Raw genomic sequence first — 17,860 nt, forward strand, 5'->3', positions numbered from 1 at the left:
TATGAATGGGACAACTGTGTCAATGGCAGTAGAAAGACATTGATCTCCCTGAAAGAAGTTCTCTTGTTCAAAGCCTACCAATCTGGTCTTTGGTTATGTTTTGTGATCAAAAGCTTGGTAATTTTTTTTCTCAGTAGAAAATATGAAGATCAAATATGAGAAACTATCAAAGAGCTGCTTAGGTTGTACTAAGATGAATCAGTAAATTTATAAAAACCCTGACACACGTCATTGTAGGTTATGACAAGGAACTTTAAGGTGTAAGTCACAGCTAACCTGAATTTGTCAAGATAAAAAGTCATGCCAAACCAGTCTAACTGCCCTCTGCTTGGCAGGGCACCACAACAGCACAGCAGTGAGTGCCCAGAGAGGGCTGTGGGATCGCAGGGGCTGTGGGGACAGACTTCAAACCTTGCAAGTTTGGAGGTGGAAATGAGGGCACACAGGTAAGGTCTCACCTGAAACACAGTCTTCAGGCGCTGTTCTTCAGAGGCTGAACTCTCAAAATAAGTCATCTGTGTCTCCTCTCATATATATATATATATATGTATATGTGTGTATATATATAGATATACGTATAAATATAGATTTATTTATTTATTTTTATATGTAAGTAATAAGAGTAGCAAACAGAACAGATTTGCGGGAAGGTTCTGGTATTTCTGTCACTGTAATTTTAAAGCAAAATCAGACCGAGACCTGAGATAGATAGATAGATATGTATATGTATGTGTGTGTGTGTATACATACAAACACACACGCACATATATATAGATACACACAGAGAGAGAGATTAACAACAGTAGCCAAAATCTAGAATAGATTTTCAGGAAGGTTCTGGTATCTCTGCCACTGTAAGTTCAAAACAAAATCAGATCAAGAGCTGACATTGATATATATACATATATGTGTGTGTGTGTGTGTGTATGTGTATGTATACATACATAACACAACAAGAGTAGCCAACACCTAGAACAGATTTGCAGGAGCGTTCTGGTATCTCGGCCGCTGCAGTTTCAGAGCAAAGTCAGGCCAAGAGCCGGCGGTGCCTGTCAGTCCCTGAGCCGGGGACGTTCCCTGGTGTGTGTCCCCCGCCCAGGGCCGGCACTGGCGGCTCCTGCAGCCGCAGGAGGGGTGACACCAGCGGGGACACCGAGGTTGAGGGACCAGCGGGGACACCGAGGTTGAGGGGCCGGCGGTGCCCCCAGAGCCGCCATCGGCCCGGCCGTGCCCTCAGCGCTTCCCCCTCAGCGCTTCCCCCTCAGCGCTTCTCCCTCAGCGCTTCCCCCTCAGCGCTTCCCGCCTTCCCGGCCCGTCCCTGCCCGCGGGCTGAGGAGCCGCCCGGGACCCCCAGAGCCGCCCGGGACCCCCAGAGCCGCCCGTTCCCCGTTAGGAAGCAGGAGCGAAGGCAGTCCCTGCGTGTGCCGAGGTACAGAGCCAGCCCTGCCCCTCGCCGGGGTCCCGCTGCTCACACCCCCCCGTGCCCCAGCCCATGGCCCGGTTGTCGAACGCGGCGGTTCCCGCAGGGGGGAAAGGACAAAGATGCTCGTGCCGCTGGCACAGCGCTGGGCAGATTGTTCTGGGCACCCCCGAGCTGCCTCTGCCTTCCAGTGCGGGTATTCCCTGGCAGGTGTGGGAGGCTCCCTCCCCTGTCCTCGCTCCCCTCCCAAACCCTCCGTTGGGATCGGGAAGCTCCCCCGAGGTGAATCCCAGCCTCAGCCGAGCCTTCAGTGGTGCACCCACGCACCAGGCGCTTCGGGCTGTGGACTTGTACCAGTTTAACATTATCCCGTTCCTACAAAATTAATGAAACGTTTGAATTATTCACCGTTCACTTTTATAGAGCAGGAGCGAGCGAAAGCGGGGGGCTTTGCTCTGGGGGAGTTTAGGGGGAGTCGAGCGATGCTTTTCAGGCGCAGAATTTTACATTCTTCTTAAACAAAAGTGCGTAGCTCTGCTTTTCAGAGCTCCAGGTTTGAATTTGGATTGAAAATCTTGTGATGGTACCAAATAGCTTCATAGCACAGACAGCTCTCGAAGCTGAGAAACCAGAAATTAAACTGAAATTCATAATCCAAACCCTTGTTATATGTGGAATCTCAGTGCCTATGTATATACATACATACACACACACACACATATATATATATATATATAAATCCTAACCCTTGTTGTATAGGAATCTCAGTGCTCTCAGTCTGCACAAGCCAGATATTTTGAAAACTTGGTGACCCAAACCAAACAAATAACACCCCATACACACACAAAAACCCCCACCCAAACAAACAAAACCGAAACAAAACAAAAAGCCCTCCCCCAAAAAAACCAAACAACCAACAAGAACAACAAAAATTGCTTGTATTTTGCAGTAGTGTCACTGAGGTAACATATCAGCAGAGTTCTGTATTTGACAATACAGGAAAAAAGAATCTTAAGCCATACTTCTCTCTCTTTTGCTGTTTCAACATTAATCACTAGCAAGCAAAGAAGTCATTATCTCAGCTGTATGATTAAATCTTCATATATCTACTAAAAAGGCGTAACAGTACTCTAGACATTTCTCATTTTGATGCAAAAAAACGAATGCACATCTTCTGAAAAGCCGTGTTCCCACAATGTAAAGCGATTTGTTACACAGGAAGGATGGTGCCAGTGCCTCTGTAAGGGCAGTGCTGCAAACCATTTTCTACTGTGGTGATGAGCAGCAGGTTTCCTCTGTCTTAAACTGCCCTGACATGTGGTATTTAACATAAATTAAGTGTTTCAACCTCCTTTTTTGATGTCAGGGCCAGTCTCTGAGAGCCTCCAAGGATGATTCTCTGGATTAAAAAAAAAAAAAAAGGCTTTAATTCCATTAAGCTTTTTGTAAAACTTTGCATTGCAAATTAGGACAAGATGTTGCAGACCTGAAAGCCTGCACTATTTCATTTCAAAAATTGTTAAATGAGAGCATTTCAAACATTTGTGAAATGAGATGCTGTTTCTGAGCTGCAGGCTTAGTTATTTCACAAACTCCTTCTGTAAAGTCTTAAAGTTAAACAAGTTTGGAGAAGCCTTTGAGAACTGGACCTTCTGTGGCAATCCACAGGACTGGAGAAATCAAATATGACTGTATTTACCAATTTATTTTCCTTTTCAGAGAAATATATTTATATTCAGGTAGCCATAAAATTTGTGTGTTGTGTTTATAAGCAATAATACAAGTCTCAACATAGGACTGTAGGATACAAGTGCAGTATTTCATGAAGTGGTTAATGATGGTAATAGTTTAATCTCATTGGGGTGAGGATATGAGGGAAAGTGGAATGTGCATGTTCATTGGAAGTGACATGACACTTCTGAGCTGTTTGGGTCTTTTGTATTGGGGGAAGTGGAGTTTTATGACATATGTAATAAGTTTTTCCTTCTAACATTAACAATGGCTTAGATCTGCAGGGTTCCTGAAATATTTACGTGTAGATGTTGGGCCTACCTTTGTTTCTCAGGGTGAATGTAGCAGTATTTTCACTGCTGGTAGCCAAAAGGCCTTTTTGATTTCCTGCCACTCCTGGGGTTCTAAACAGATTTCTTCATGAAGAAGTCTTTATGTGTGACAACTCACAGAGAACAAACCTGAGCTGCAGTTTTTATCTGTCTGTTCAGAAAAATGTAAAATTATAGAAAATATGTACATTTCAATTAGATTAAGTGTTTGGGGTCTAGTCTTAAAGGTTTTTCCTCCTTTTTCTGCCACTAACATATCTTTCCTTGTCCCAAGTGAACATAAATTCCAGCAATTTATTTCATCCACCACACCCTTTAGTCCCTTCTTCCCTTCTTCCCCTTCTTCTTTTCTCTCCCCTGTGATAAAGGCAGGTACAGCCACACTCTAAAAAAGCAGCCCAGCAAGCAGAGAACAAGCTCTTGAGACTAAAACTTGAAAACTGGGGTTTATAAGCACTAAAAGAATAATGATACAGTCTTATGATTGTGATGGAATAATTATTGGGAAAGAGTGCAAAGGCAAAAAAAAAAAAAAGGTTGAGACATCACCTGGAGAGCACAAAGCTTTAATATTTTGGCTTTAAAAGGAGTTTCTGTGTGTAAGACTTGAGATTTCCTATGGAATTCTTTCAGAACAAGTATTTAGTTTTAATTAGCAGGGTGGTATCTTGGTTAATGGCATTCCTTGGATTCTTCAGTGGCTGTGAAATGCTGAGGCCTTATTAAGGAAGAACATAGAGGAAAAAAGGAGCCAGAGGAGACGAACACACTTTCCCAATTCCCCAAATTGAATGTTCCAAGGATGTATGTTCATGGTTTTCAACTTGAAAATGTGCTGTTAATGGGAAGAGCACAAAGAGTGTTTATGGGAATGCAGTGGGGCATTCAGGGCTGTAGCTGATCCCAGGTTGGGGCTGTGCTGCCACCAGCATCACTCTGAGCTCGGTCACAGCTCTGCAGCTCCTTGGGCTCACTCCTGCTGCTCTGGGAATGCTTGTTATGGCACTGGCTTGGCCACAACTGCTTCGTGCTTCTGTGAATTTATCAAAAAATGAGTAGAAGTTCAGAAAAAATAAGTAGAAGATGCTTCTAAGCCAACATAAAAGTGCTGTGCTTGGAGATGCAGCAGTGATTCAGCCCATACTTTCAACCAATTTAGCTGCTTAACAATTCTTGTGTAACTACAGTCCTGGTTTGGAGAATGGAGGATATTCAGTGTGAAGCAGAGTCCTGGTAATGCAAGGTGTAAACACCTTGTCTGCTCTTTATACATGAAATACATGTAGAATATGTGATAAGCTACATGGAGTCAGGCTGGTGGCACATCCAGCTCAGTGTCCTGCCTCCAGCAGTGGCCAGAAGTGATCAAGGGAAAAGCAGAAATTCAGTAGTGTCCTTAGATATCCTAAAGGAGCCCACATTAAATATGCAAAATACTAAACCCCCTCTAATAGCCCTCCATAAATCTAAACTAACTCCGTGCTCAGCTGACTCCCAGTTACTGGTAATGCAAATATTGATAGAATTCAAAACTACTGGCATCTGGAATTAACAGATTCATCTGATTAAATGAATAATAAATCATCTCATGTTACTTCTAACAGTAACACATTCAGTATTTGCATATGCTGTGAATGAGGGTTGTCAAAGACATGCAAACTAGAGGCTGAGAAATAAAGCTTCTAGATAAATAGAGATTTTGAAATATAAAAGGCCATATAGACTTGGTCTTTGCTGACACCCCAACTGCATTTACCCATTTTTCTGTTTAGTTCCCCCCCAAAAAAAACTTTTAGAGAAAACCTTTTCAGACAGTTCATAGAGAACTTCCAGTATCACATTCCCTTAGTCCTCAGAACAAAGTTGTATCACGCAAGAGATCTAATTCTTATGCTGTGTATACACTCAAAACACACACTGTAAACTGAATAAATAGCTCTATAAAAAGCTGCAAGAGGTCATGGATGGCACTCTGCTCTTAAAAGGGGCCATGTCTAATCTTCTTTTATTTTCACAGATAAATATTATGTTCCTAGGTTTATAATTTTGAAACAGTTCAAAAGAATTTAGTCACAGTAAATTCCAGTGAGAGGGAACATCCTAAATGCTCAAAAACACCAATTCTACACAGTTACATTTTTGCCTCTGCAGTGCTATTTCTAGCAACTGTGTTGGAGGTCTCTGGAATGTGTTCATGCGGGAATCCAGTCCTAGAAACAGAATTTTAAAATTAATTTTGATACTTGAAAAATGCTGTGACTTCCTCTGAGGGAAAGTAGCATAAACAGAAAGGAAATTTCAAAAGGAAAAACACAGCAACAAGTATCTGTATCTAAAGCCTTGTTTGGCTTGTTTATATCTTCCCACCTGCACATTTAAATCTAATAAACAGTCTGCCCTCCTAGTGTGAAGCTCATCTCCCCTATTTCCTCGCATACTTGCACTTCCAGAAGCATTTTGAAATTACCAAATTATTAAAACTCAACAGAGGGTTAATTAGGATTGTCACAGGAACATTAGCTGCAGGTACAAACCCAATTATTTCATTAAAAAGACTATTCTTTTATGCTCATAGCTAAATAAATCCTGCTTTATTCCTTATGCCTAAATCAAGCTAGTCCTGTGCTGTGGCTGCATTCTTCATTTTCTGAACTAAAGCTGGAACTAATTTGCCAAAGTGGGATTTTCAATACATTAAGCACTTAAAATCCATAGCAACGGGCGAAAAGAGAATACATTCTAAATCCTTTTTTGGGGACTTTAACTGAAAAATAAAATAGTACATAACCTATTGAAATAGTCTAAATGGCTGTAGACAAAATCTGAAACATACTTTTGGAGTAAAGATACTCCGAGTTCTGAACAGAATAAATTCGTACATTCACTGCTACTTAAAAAAATGTTTCCAGTTAAAAGATTAAACCTTTCTTTGATATCAGGCTCCACTCTCATAAACAGATATTCTACAGTGCTCCTCAAGAGAAGGGACCCTTAGCACTCCTCGGTAGAACCAGTACAGGGGGAAAAGAACCAACAAACCAAACAAAAAAACCCCAAACAGCAAAGTGCTCTGGCCAAGTGCTCTCGTTTCAATGAAGGACTGTCAGACTGGACCTGCAGGTGCTGGAGAGGGACTGGAAAGCATCAGCAGAACAATGGAGCAATTATTTGATTGGCACGGCCCTCTTTCAGCACTGTGAAATACTCTTGTTGTTACCTGAAAATCAGCTCTTTCAGAGCACAAAACAAACCCGGGCCGTCCAGGCTTTCACCGGGTTATTCCCTCAAGCCTGTTTGGGAAATCTTCCCGTTGGTGACACACTGACTGTTCAGTGATGTCTTCACCACCTCCACGTCTCTGAGGTGTTTTGCTCTGGGCAGAGCTCCTGGTGTAGCAGATCTACTTCCCAAAAAACTCTCATTGACCCAGGAATTCTACTTCCTTGTGGTGTCCATCTCTCAGGAATGACTGTGTTTCAAAGCCCTGTTTACAGTGTCTCATGTATGATTTCAGGGGTTGTGTACAACAGTTGTGATATCTATTTTCAGGAACTTATGCTTTAGGAATACTGTGCTTTCATCAGAAATTCTGCAAAATCAGTAACTTATGTCCAAGCTGAAGGAGCACTGTCCAGGGAATGCTGAATACTTCAGCTCCAGGTGGAAATTATGATGGGAAAAGCCACCACAGCCATATCTAATTCGACTAAATAAAGGAACCCAAAGGAATTCCTGTGACATTTGGCTCCCTGGTTGTGGCTGGAGGATGCAGGATGGGCACAAGTGCTTTCCTTCTGGAAGTACCAGAGAGCTTTGCTCAAACCTTCCCCAGAGCCTGGCTGTAAACACAGCACAGACACCTGAGAGAACTGTGCTTGGCTTAGGAGGGCTGATGCTTTGCTTTAGACTTTTGCCTTCTGTCTTGGAACATGGTTCAACCACAGAGATTTTACAGAAGTTATCTTTTTATGAGAAAGGCTTTAAAGCACCCATGACATCAGCACTTCCCCGGTGAAGGTGGGTGTGGTGAAGCAGCCAGAGAGTGAGCACAGAGTAAATGCTGATTTAAAAAACATAATTTGAGCTCCTTTGGATTTTAGGGGGTTTGTTAGTTTATAGATTCTATTTAAAGCTGCAGAAGCCAAGTTGAACCCAAGTTTACATAACAGCTAGGCTGGATTCCTGGGCTTCCTTAGCTTGCCTGACTGAAGTCTTTCTGGATTCTTCTCTTGTAATTTACTTTTCTTGCAGATTTTGAGAGCTAGAGTTCCCAATTAGCAAGATGAAAGAGCTCTTAAACATCGAGAAATTGAACTTTCATACAGGTATGGTTTGCTATCATTCATCTGTCCAGTAGCACTTAAACTATTTTTTCCTTCACTGGGATTCATAATCCTGATTAAACTGCTGAAAACTCTCCTCTCACATGTGATTTTTGCATTTGGACTGGTGCATTAATAGTCCATTAGGATTCAACATAGTCCTTTACTTGAAGATCTTAAACTTTCTTTTTCCCTAGACTCTTAATATCTGATTTTAGCATTGAAACAGAGAGCTTGATGATTGCATCCTAAACCCCCAGGGATCAATAATGGGCCTCTCTCGATGCAGGACAGGGCATTATACATCATTTAACATTTTCCTGAGATTTAGCAGCAAAGGTCAAAATTAATCCTAAATCTTCATTCTGATCAAATGGAATCTCCCTCCAATCCCTTTCCAGTTCTTGCCTGGTGCCTCAGGAGGGTAAGACCCAGAAGTTCCTAATGAACATTTTTGTTCCATCTCCTTGGAGTGGGGTTTGGCCTTTCAAGCCAAAGTTATCCCCCTGATTATTTTTGCAGGGTAATCTCACAGTCCAGTGAGGCCTAGTTTTCCAACTGTCCATTCTGTGTGAGGTTTTGAAAGAGAACAAGCTGTAAAATCTCCTTTATTAGTGTCTTATCTAATAGAAGAGCAACCTTTATTAATAAATATGCAACTCAGTGTTAAACACTGGGCATAGCTTTTTTAGGTTGTAATATATTAATTTTAATACATTTTATGATACCCCAAGAGGCTTTTTGCTCCAACCCTTTCACCATGAAACAGCCTCACTTAAAAGAGGGATCCCCCTGTGTTCAGTAGCATGTCCTGAACAAATAAGACAGATCCTATGGTTCAGAACACTACAGTGGAGAAAAGCTCTCTTGAAAGATGTATGCTTTTTTTTTTGCAAATGCTTGATAAAAAAAGAAAACATAACATTTATATTTTGGTTTCTATGTCATGTGAGAACAAGTAAAACACAAAGAACACACTATTGTGTCTACACCAATCCTAATATGACATGTTTTATGTCACTATGCATCACATTAAAGTAAAACAACTGACTGCCATGAGAGTTACAGACTTTTTGAGAGGAAAGGGCTTAGGTGAGTTATGGGAAATAAGTTTCCTGTTTTAGAAGTGGTGCTTATTATTTTATTCCTGCCTAAGTGAGAGGTGCTGTTTGACGGTTGCAAGCCCTGGTAGCTGAGAGATCCACTGAGGAAAACAAATACATTTGGTGCAAGTAGCAAATGCAGCCTTGTCCAGTGTCAAAAAATATGAACACAGTGCCTTGTGCTTTTCTCAGAGAGGGAGACAGAAAGGTGGAAAGATTTGGAAGTTTCAGCTGATAGTAAGGTTATAAGGAGAAGATGGAATTCTCTAAAGAGGGAAACAAGCAGGGATGGACTCTCCAAAGACATGGAGTGTGCAGTCAGAGCAGTCCTGAGAAGGGAGCTACAGTCCTGTGCTGCCTGCTGAAGGCACCCACATTTTTCCTTGGATCACTAGCAGGCTGCACCACTTCCTTATCCATGAGACTGAGCACATCTTTGTGAGGGAACAAGCTGTGTGGATTCTCCAGCTTTCACCTGTGTGCAGAATTGCAACAGGGCCCTGATATTTTGCCAGGTAGCAGCTCGTCTAAAACTGTTTGAAGGCTCCCTGTGTGTTTGCAGCCTCAGCTCCGGGTGGGCTTGGCTGCTCATTACATCACTCCTGGCAAATTCCAGGAGGTATAGTGTGGCTCTGCAGTCCTGGAGCAGGAGCAGAGAAATAGGCATCAGGAAGTTAAGTGGTCTCTTTTCTTGCTTAATTCATAAAGTTCTTGCTAAGACCCCTGTAGGAAAGGGAGAGAAGCAGGGAAGGAAGTATTTCTTTACTCACAGCTCAGTAATCAGGACAAACTTTTCATTCGCTTGTCTAAACTTTAAGGGTGCAGTAATAAGATTTTGTAGGGGATTAGGACATGTCTGGGAACCAGAAGGGTCCAGGGGCTTGCACATTAATTCAGAAAACTTGAATTTTTCTCCCTGGCTCCGTAGTTGATTTTCTTTCAGCGAGTCACTTCATGCCTCTGTTTGCTCACATTAATGTGTTAGTGCTGGGCATTCTTCTTTCTGTTTGCTGAGTGTCCATCCCAACAGATCCCATGTATTTTTAAAGGATAGTGGATTCTGCTACAATACATAGAAAATAAATTAATAGATTCAGAATCAGGCCCAGCCTTTGGGCACCAAAGTATAAAATCAGATTGTTTGAACTTCTGCATGCACATTCTTAGGAATTAGGTTTCAGGATGAATGAATCTATTCATCTTTCACAGCCTTTAAGACACTGCTTACCTATGGAACTTCCCAGTATCCTCTGAGACTTGCAGGCTGCTGTTGATTAAGATGAAATGGGGTTTTTTTGTGAATGCAGCATATGTTTTTTTAGTGCATGTCAAGTATTGCTATGGTTAAGTGGAAATGAGGAACAGGCATTCTGCACCAGATTGTTATTTGCTGGGCAGTGATTTAACAAATGTTTGAACAGCTGTGCTGAGTAGACCCTGTTGGGATAAGTAGTGGAATCATGAGAGCTGGTGTTTTGGTTGTCCACAGTGGAAAAGGAACAGTCAAATAATTGTCTGCTGGGGTAAAGGACTCTTACACAAATGTAAGAGAGATTTAAGGTAATTTATGATAAACTCTGCCAAACCCAGCTTTGCATGTATAGTGAGTTTTATTAAAGATGCTCATTCCTGATCTTCTAGAAAAGGTGATAGGGCTTTGGCTACTCCAGCAGCCAGGACAGGGAAATTACCTTGGACAGTTGAGAATCTTTATATTGCTTAAAAAACTCTTTCAGTCCCCAGAAATGAACAATCTGTGAACCATAATTCTGGGTGAACCAACAAAGTGACTGCCACAAAGATTGATCATTTGTAGCAGAAAACCAACACTTCTGTGCACAGCACCATTTGCCAGGGAAAGGTTCTGCTCTGCACTATCAGCTTCCAGAGAGCTTTTCAGTCACGTGGTAGGTGAAAGAAATATGGTCTGGATACAGTAATGAGTGGTATTAAATGAACAGCTGGCATTCCTGGCATACCACAAACTCACCAAAGAGGAAAAGAAAATAAGGGTAGGATACTTTAATGGCTTTTACTCCTAAAAATGGAAACCAGATATCCAGATCACAGAGACCCCACTTGAACTTTCTGACTTCTGATAAGAACTAATTTGTAAGGACAGATTTGACAGGGGGCAGCCACTGTGACTGTGGGCAGCCAGCAAGAGTGGAGTCTGGGTTTTCAGCTTGCAGCAAAATGCAGCAAATAAAGACCCTGAATTTTAGCCTGGTGGTGAAATTTTTTGAAAGTCTGAAGGCCAGTTTTGGTGCCAGAGTTGATCCTCTCTGAGTATCTGATGGCCAAGGCTCAGGTTTGCCAGAGAAGACTCAAAAGGTTTAGTGGTGGTAAGAATGGGGAATTGTTCACAAGAAATGTGTGCTCTGGGAACCTGGAAGTCTTGGAAGTGTGTGGGGACAGGGGCAATGCAGTGACTCCACCCTATCCTCTGGTATGTTCTGCCCCACACCTCCCTTTTTTCCCTGCAGTGCATTGCCTGGGCCTCTGAGCAGGCCCTTGGGCTTTTTATGAAGAAGAAAACACGTAGTGGAACATAAAAAGGACTTTCTTATATTAAGGAAAATGGCATCCTGAGGTGTGCTCATTGCCAGGCTGATCTTACAGGAAAGCAATCCTTTCCAGAAGCACAAGAGGGACTGAGATGCCCTTATTGCAAGGAATGCTAGGTAACAATAAAACGTGCAATAAAGTTTATATTGCTGCTCCCATAAATTTGACATTATATTTTAATAAAATAGCACTGCTTTTATGAGTGCACACTGTGATATGAGCTACCAACTGAAAAGAAGAGTTGAACTGGACTTTATTTTCTCAGAAGGCTGAAATCTTGTGCCCTGATGGCTGCAGGCATTCCAGGGAGCTGGTAACTCCAAAGTGAGCCCCAGACGTGGCTCTGGGTGTAGAGGTTTGTGCTGCAGCTCCAGTGGTGATATGCAGTGTGTCCTTGTGGTTATTCTGCTTCAGAGGGCAGCCCATCAGAACTTCATGCTTTGAATTAATTCTGTTTATCTTGGAAGCTGAGAGACATGAGCAAAGTACCCCCATACCCGTGGCCATCAAGGCCAAGTCTCAGTGCATCTCAAGGTGGGCTTGAATACTGTCAGTGAGGAAACTCGTGCTGCAAATCTCATATTAGTATCCCAGTTGGCTAGTTAAAGAATGTCTATGCATGGTCTTTTGTTCCTCTTTTTTATAAGTAAATTCCAAACTGGAAACATAGTGAGATTTGACTTCATGGCTTTCACCATTTTCAATCTGTGTTAATGATTTCTGTAATTTTCTTTTAATGTTTCCTGTACAATTTCCATAGAATCATAGAATTTTGCTCTCCTCCAACCAAAAACTAAAAGCAACCACCAAAGAAACATGCATTTAAATAGATATATATTCACTTAATACAGCAGGAATTAAAATTCTGCTTGTGCTGCTGGAATGGCTTTACTGTGTCACCCACTGTGGGCTGAGCTGTCTCACCTTTTCTTTTTAATTAATACTTGATCTTTCTAATGAGGCCCAAATCTGTTCACCCAGACAATCAGTGGAGAAATCAGTAATATTCAGGTAAGTGGTGATGCTCATGTCTCGATGAACTTTAATGGTACCAATTTCAATAATGCTTTCACTGTTAAGATAAAAGCTGGCCTGCAGATAATGAATCTGCCTTCAGGAGAAGCTAAGACATAATAGAGTGAAAAAAGCATTTGTCTTAATTATGGTAATTATCCTAATTTAGGCTTTAAATAATAAGAGGCTGGCACTTTATATATTTAATATTTCAGTTAGCTACGAGCATTATGGAAAATGAGACACCTCAGAGATGCAGATACACTCCAGGATTTCGTATAAGAAGTGGTAAAAGCTTTCTGGGAAAAGCAGCAGGATGAAGCAGTGAAATGCTGGGGAGATGGGCTGTCAGATCTCCCTCTGCCATGAACATACAGGGTGTAACCAGGGGATCAGACTGCAGGTAAAGCACTGGAGCCCCTCGATTTAGAGCAGCTGAGGACCTGCCCCATCCATCCTCTGGACACTTTGTCTCCCACTGACCCCACCTGCTGCACCCTCTGTCTCACTGCTGCCTATCCAGCAGTGGGAATCTGAGACTTCTTGTACTGAATCCCCCTGGCAGGATTAGAGCAACCTCCAGGCTATTTCCTTTAAAATCAATCCATGAACAGAGCTTTCTTTGCAGTGAAATGTTGCCTTTATGAATTCAGAAAGAAGGAAATCATAATCCTCTGTGACTCCCTATACCCACATGTGCCTAAGGATCCTGAAAATTATTATTTTTTCTGCTCCATATGTAGCAATTCTATTTACCCAGCTAGTCCTGCATGCTTTCCAAAACCTTCTTCTCACACCAGGCAAAACAATCTTCACATTCACGTTTCTCTCCTGACAAAATATACTGAATGTTTAACTGTAACTTCTAAACTTACTGGTTACCTGAGGGATTAAACAGAGAATATTCCATCTGGAAGGCTTTATTTCCTCGGTGAAAAATCATCTTCTGTAGTTATAAAATGGGCTTAAAAGATGAGTGGCACATGATTTAGTGGTGAACTTGGTAGTGTTGGGTTAATGGTTGGATTCAATGATCTTAAGGGGTTTTTTCAGTCTAAGGTTTTTTTTCAGTCTGATAGTCAGTGCCTTGGGAAGCAGAGCCATGATTCCCCCAAACCAAAAGCAGATATTTGTGGATGCAGTGGTTTGTTCCACAGAGTGAGAACCGGGCTATGGCTGCATTTCTGCTACTCACTGAAAACATCATTCATTCCTCAGTCTTTTTCAAATTTAAGCTTCAAAATAATTGTACTCCCTCTTTATCCGAGCAAACAACTGTCTTCTAAGCACCCACCTCATACAGGGTACTTTTGTCATATGACATTAAAAGATGGGAATAGTTATTCTGTTATTGCTCAAAATCACAGTAGGTGGGTAGTGCCTTGGCTTCTAGGAGTGCAGGAGCCATAAAAGCTGGTGTGGTTATTTAAAGGTGAAATCCAATTGCCAGTGTCCCAGTTACGAGATTCCTGACTGAAGTTTAGGTTTTGGATGCCTTAACTGACCAGTATGTTGTATCTGACCCTGCATGTGAAGTTAGTTTTTTGTTATGGGAATGGCAAAACCAAGCAAAAGAAAATCAAATTGGCTTTGTGATTCCTACACCAAGAGCCAGACCGTGTTTTGGGTCCATGCTGTAAAGGAATTTAAACTCACACCGATTCTATTGCATTCAAAAGCTTTATTCCTGGGGATAGCAAGTGTGAGGGTGTGATACATACTGACTCTAGAGAGAAGTGTGGCTGCAATGCAACATGAAATAAAAGAAAAAAGACGTTTGCTTTTCCAGTCTTGCCAGATGCACCAAGTAACTCACTCAGAATTTTTAAAATTCAGGAAAAATAGGAGTGCTGGGCTATTTTAACAACATTGGTCCAGAAGTTTAAAAAAAAAAAAGTGGCAAAACAGTAGACCAGTATTCTCTGAAATGGTTTCAAAAACCATCTTGAGAAGGTCAATGAGAGCATCAAATCTGTGGCTGAATGAAGCAGCTGCTTCATCTGAGATATCTTGATATTTGATGGTACATTAGCCAGAAAATCAGGGAAGGGAGGAAAAGAGGAAATGTGTGAATCCCAGCATTTGTTACTTTCATGTAGCTTTTATAGGATTAAAGTATCTAAGTAAAGTAAGAAAAAGGTATTTATTGGAACTTGCTGAAAAAGACTCTAATTCACACATCTTTAATTAGTCTAGGTGACCCAGTGCACCACCACTCCAGCTGAATATCTCAGAATCATTAATTGATTTTATCCTCTCAGCATTCTCACACAACACAATCTAATTTTGCAAATGATGAACTAAGGAAGTGACTTAAATGAGCAAATTCCCAAAATAAACCTGAGTTCAAGGCAGCAAGTGGTCAGGTGCCCTGAGATCATGTTCCACCAAGAGGACATGCCATGCAGGACATGTCCTGTGCTTGTGCCATTGGCACCCACTCTTCCACTTGGGTCATCTCTTTAGGCACAACCTGCACTGCTTTGCAGTGTCTTACCTGGAAATGTCTTTCCTATTGCTCTTTTCTGGAGACAAACTGGTTTGGGTTGGGCTCTTTTCACAGGGGTGACAGGAGGAATCACGTGCAGACTTTTTCAGCAAGCTTTGAACCAGCGAGTTCCAACACTCTGAGCAGTGCAGCCTCACAGCAAACAGCTGGGAACTGCTTTAAACACACCCCTAATGGTGCCTGTGGTAATTTGGACTCTCCTGGACGAGCTGGAGTCCCCAGAACATGTAAGCCCTCACAAATAATTTTTAGAGAGGGAGCTGAATCCACGGTGAGTGAGGCTCAGATGCCTCAGATCCCTCAGCTGAGCTGGAGAGCAGTGAGGAAGGTTTGTGCAGTGGCTGAGCAGCTGCACAGCTTTGGTGGCAGCAGAGGATGTCATTAATTTAATTCTCTGCCCCTGCTACAACCTTCAGCAAAACCAACGTCGCTTTGCATTTCTCTGCAGCAACTTCTGCCTGATTCCTGGCACATTCCTCCCCTGCAGTTCCCCTCAGAGGGCTTCTCCATCCCGGCCAGCTGCTATCTATCTTAGTCTCTAATCTGGGCTATAAAGCAGCCCCATTTTCCAGGCAGTGTTTACTGAAAACACAGGAGCGTGCCTGGCTCCCTCAGCCAGACCTCCTCCTTCCCTCCCTCTCCCTGGAAGGTCAGGCTGCAGGACTCTCCTGCTGCCTTCGGGAGAGCAGGGAGTGAAACCACCAGCCCGTGGACCATTAACCCTGACGGGTTTACAGTCGCTTCCTCTGGGGTTAAGGGAGTTCAAACCGTGCTCACGGCCAGTCAAAGGGGCTGACAGCAAAGCAAACAGTGACATGATTGAAATCTTCGTTAGAGAGGGAGCTGGAGAGCCAAAGCAAAGATTTGGGACAGGGGAACACGGTGCAACATCAAGGCTTTCGGTGAGATCAGCAATTCTAAAACGAAATTTCTAAAGAAGCAGAGAAGAGTTAATGAAAAGGGCCAAAAACAAATAATAAGGGATAATTATGAGGTTGGTGTTACTCACATATGGCACTGGAGAGCTGGGAAGAAGAAACTGGATCTTGCTGTCCTGCTTAATACTAAGAAATGCTCAAATCTTTAATGAAAAAGCAAATTTGAAACGGTAACTTCCTTGAATTAATTCAGTAGATTAATTCTGGCTAAGACCCATGTATTCTGTAGTTATGCTCCTATTTCCGTGGGGGTGCACTAAGTTTTGGGAAGCAGAAACCACCTGATGCTGCCTTCAGCAGCACTTTTGTCCCTGTTTCCCGAGAACTGGGATCGTGGCAAGATAATTAGGGCCTTTGCTTGAATAAGGGATTTCCAGATTTCTTTGCAGCTTGTTCTCAACTAATCTGTCCTTTCATAACCGTCTTGAAAACGTGACCTGTCTTATTCTCAGAGTGAGAAAACTGGATTCTTCATCTCCCATTACTGCATCATGAGACCCTCAGTGGCCCCCACCATCAGCATATGTCACACTGACTGTACTTGGCCAGCTTTTTTTTTTGCCTGGGACTTAAAGGGAGTAGAAGGAGAATGGGCTGAATGATTTTTCTCCTTGCTAACAGCTCCTTTTCTTGCCCGCTGTTGTCACTAAAGCTCCACGGGCTGTCGAAGCAGTGTTGTAACAGTGCTCTGTTCAGCCTGGGAGGGGTAGGCTGAGCATTCATGTTTTAAAAGAGAGACTTTAAGGAGCCTTCCCTACTCTTGTTAAAGCCACCCCTGCAGTCAGTGGGAGCCAGATAAGATTTCAAGTCACATCTTGTGTTCCACACGTTTTCCGGCGTGTCCGGAAATGTGAGTTATCTCCACCCAGGACTGGAGACCCCGGTGGCTGTTTGGATTTTTAGTCAAATAAGACAAATACCCCTCTATTTTCTCTAGTTATACATTTATTCAGTGATTACCACAACTTTAAAGTTCACAAACTGGTTCTTTTTTCCTGTAAATATTTGCCATAGGGGTGAGGAGCAGCGATCTCCAGTGAAGATGAAGAGCCACGGGAGGGGTCAGTCTCTCAGCTGGAATGACCAGGAGCCATTCCATGATCCCACGTGAACACCAAGGCTCTTTTGCCCTGCAGACCTATCTGATGTCTGCTCTTTCAGTATCCTTGGGCTCTAGCAGGATATTTTTGCAGATGGCAGTGTGTTTGTATTTTCTATCCAGCGTTTCTGATAAACGACATATTTTCTGCTTAGCATTTTATTTTATTTTATTTTTTGTCAGCGGTTTAGGACAAGGAAGAATTCTTGTTAAAAATAGCCTTAAAAGGAAAAATCTGATAATCTCTTTTGTTGTGTTTGGGATGTTAACAAAAGGCTCAGAGGAATCACAACCTCAGTGAAAGCTGGTATGAAACTCTAGAATATGAGGCCTTTTAGTTGAGAGTAACTAAAATAATTAAATATTGATCAAAGTTTTTATCAGAAGAACTGAGAAGCCTGGTTCTATGTACTGATCTATTAAGAAAGAGACATTTCAAAGTAATACTGAGAAAAAGCATAATTTTAAAACGTAATTACCTCCAAAACAAGATCACTAATCTGGAAATAAAGCAGCTTTACTTAACTAGAAAGCAGTTGCCAAGAGGTTTATTCCATGAATTAAATTTTATGGATTCTGTATTGAAAACTTATGCAATACAGCTGAACAATTTGTTCCTTTCTTGACAGGAGTTATGATAATAAATGCCAGGAGCTTGGATGTGTAGGTTTTTTATCCTCCCTTAGGGGGTCTTTGTTAATGAAGAACTTTTGGCAGCTATTCTTTCATTTCTGTTTGAATCATTTTTAGAAAAATGAAATGGTAACATTTCACTTAAAGAACAAAATGTCTAGAATTTATTTCACTCTTATTACTGAAATTAT

The 17,860-nt window shown here is 42.0% G+C and overlaps 1 protein-coding gene across 1 annotated transcript in view; it reads left to right on the forward strand.

The window, feature by feature from the left end:
- Positions 1-1,332: 1,332 nt before the first annotated feature.
- The window catches only part of CUNH5orf58 (chromosome unknown C5orf58 homolog), a 57,279-nt gene continuing 40,751 nt past the window's right edge, over positions 1,333-17,860 (forward strand). The window contains exon 1 of the mRNA XM_017825647.1: positions 1,333-1,429. The gene's annotated coding sequence lies outside the window, so the exon portion shown is untranslated. The remainder of the gene's footprint in view (positions 1,430-17,860) is intronic.

Source organism: Lepidothrix coronata, unplaced genomic scaffold (genome assembly GCF_001604755.1).
Source record: "Lepidothrix coronata isolate B3197 unplaced genomic scaffold, Lepidothrix_coronata-1.0 Scaffold121, whole genome shotgun sequence".
In the NCBI taxonomy this organism is placed as follows: domain Eukaryota; kingdom Metazoa; phylum Chordata; class Aves; order Passeriformes; family Pipridae; genus Lepidothrix; species Lepidothrix coronata.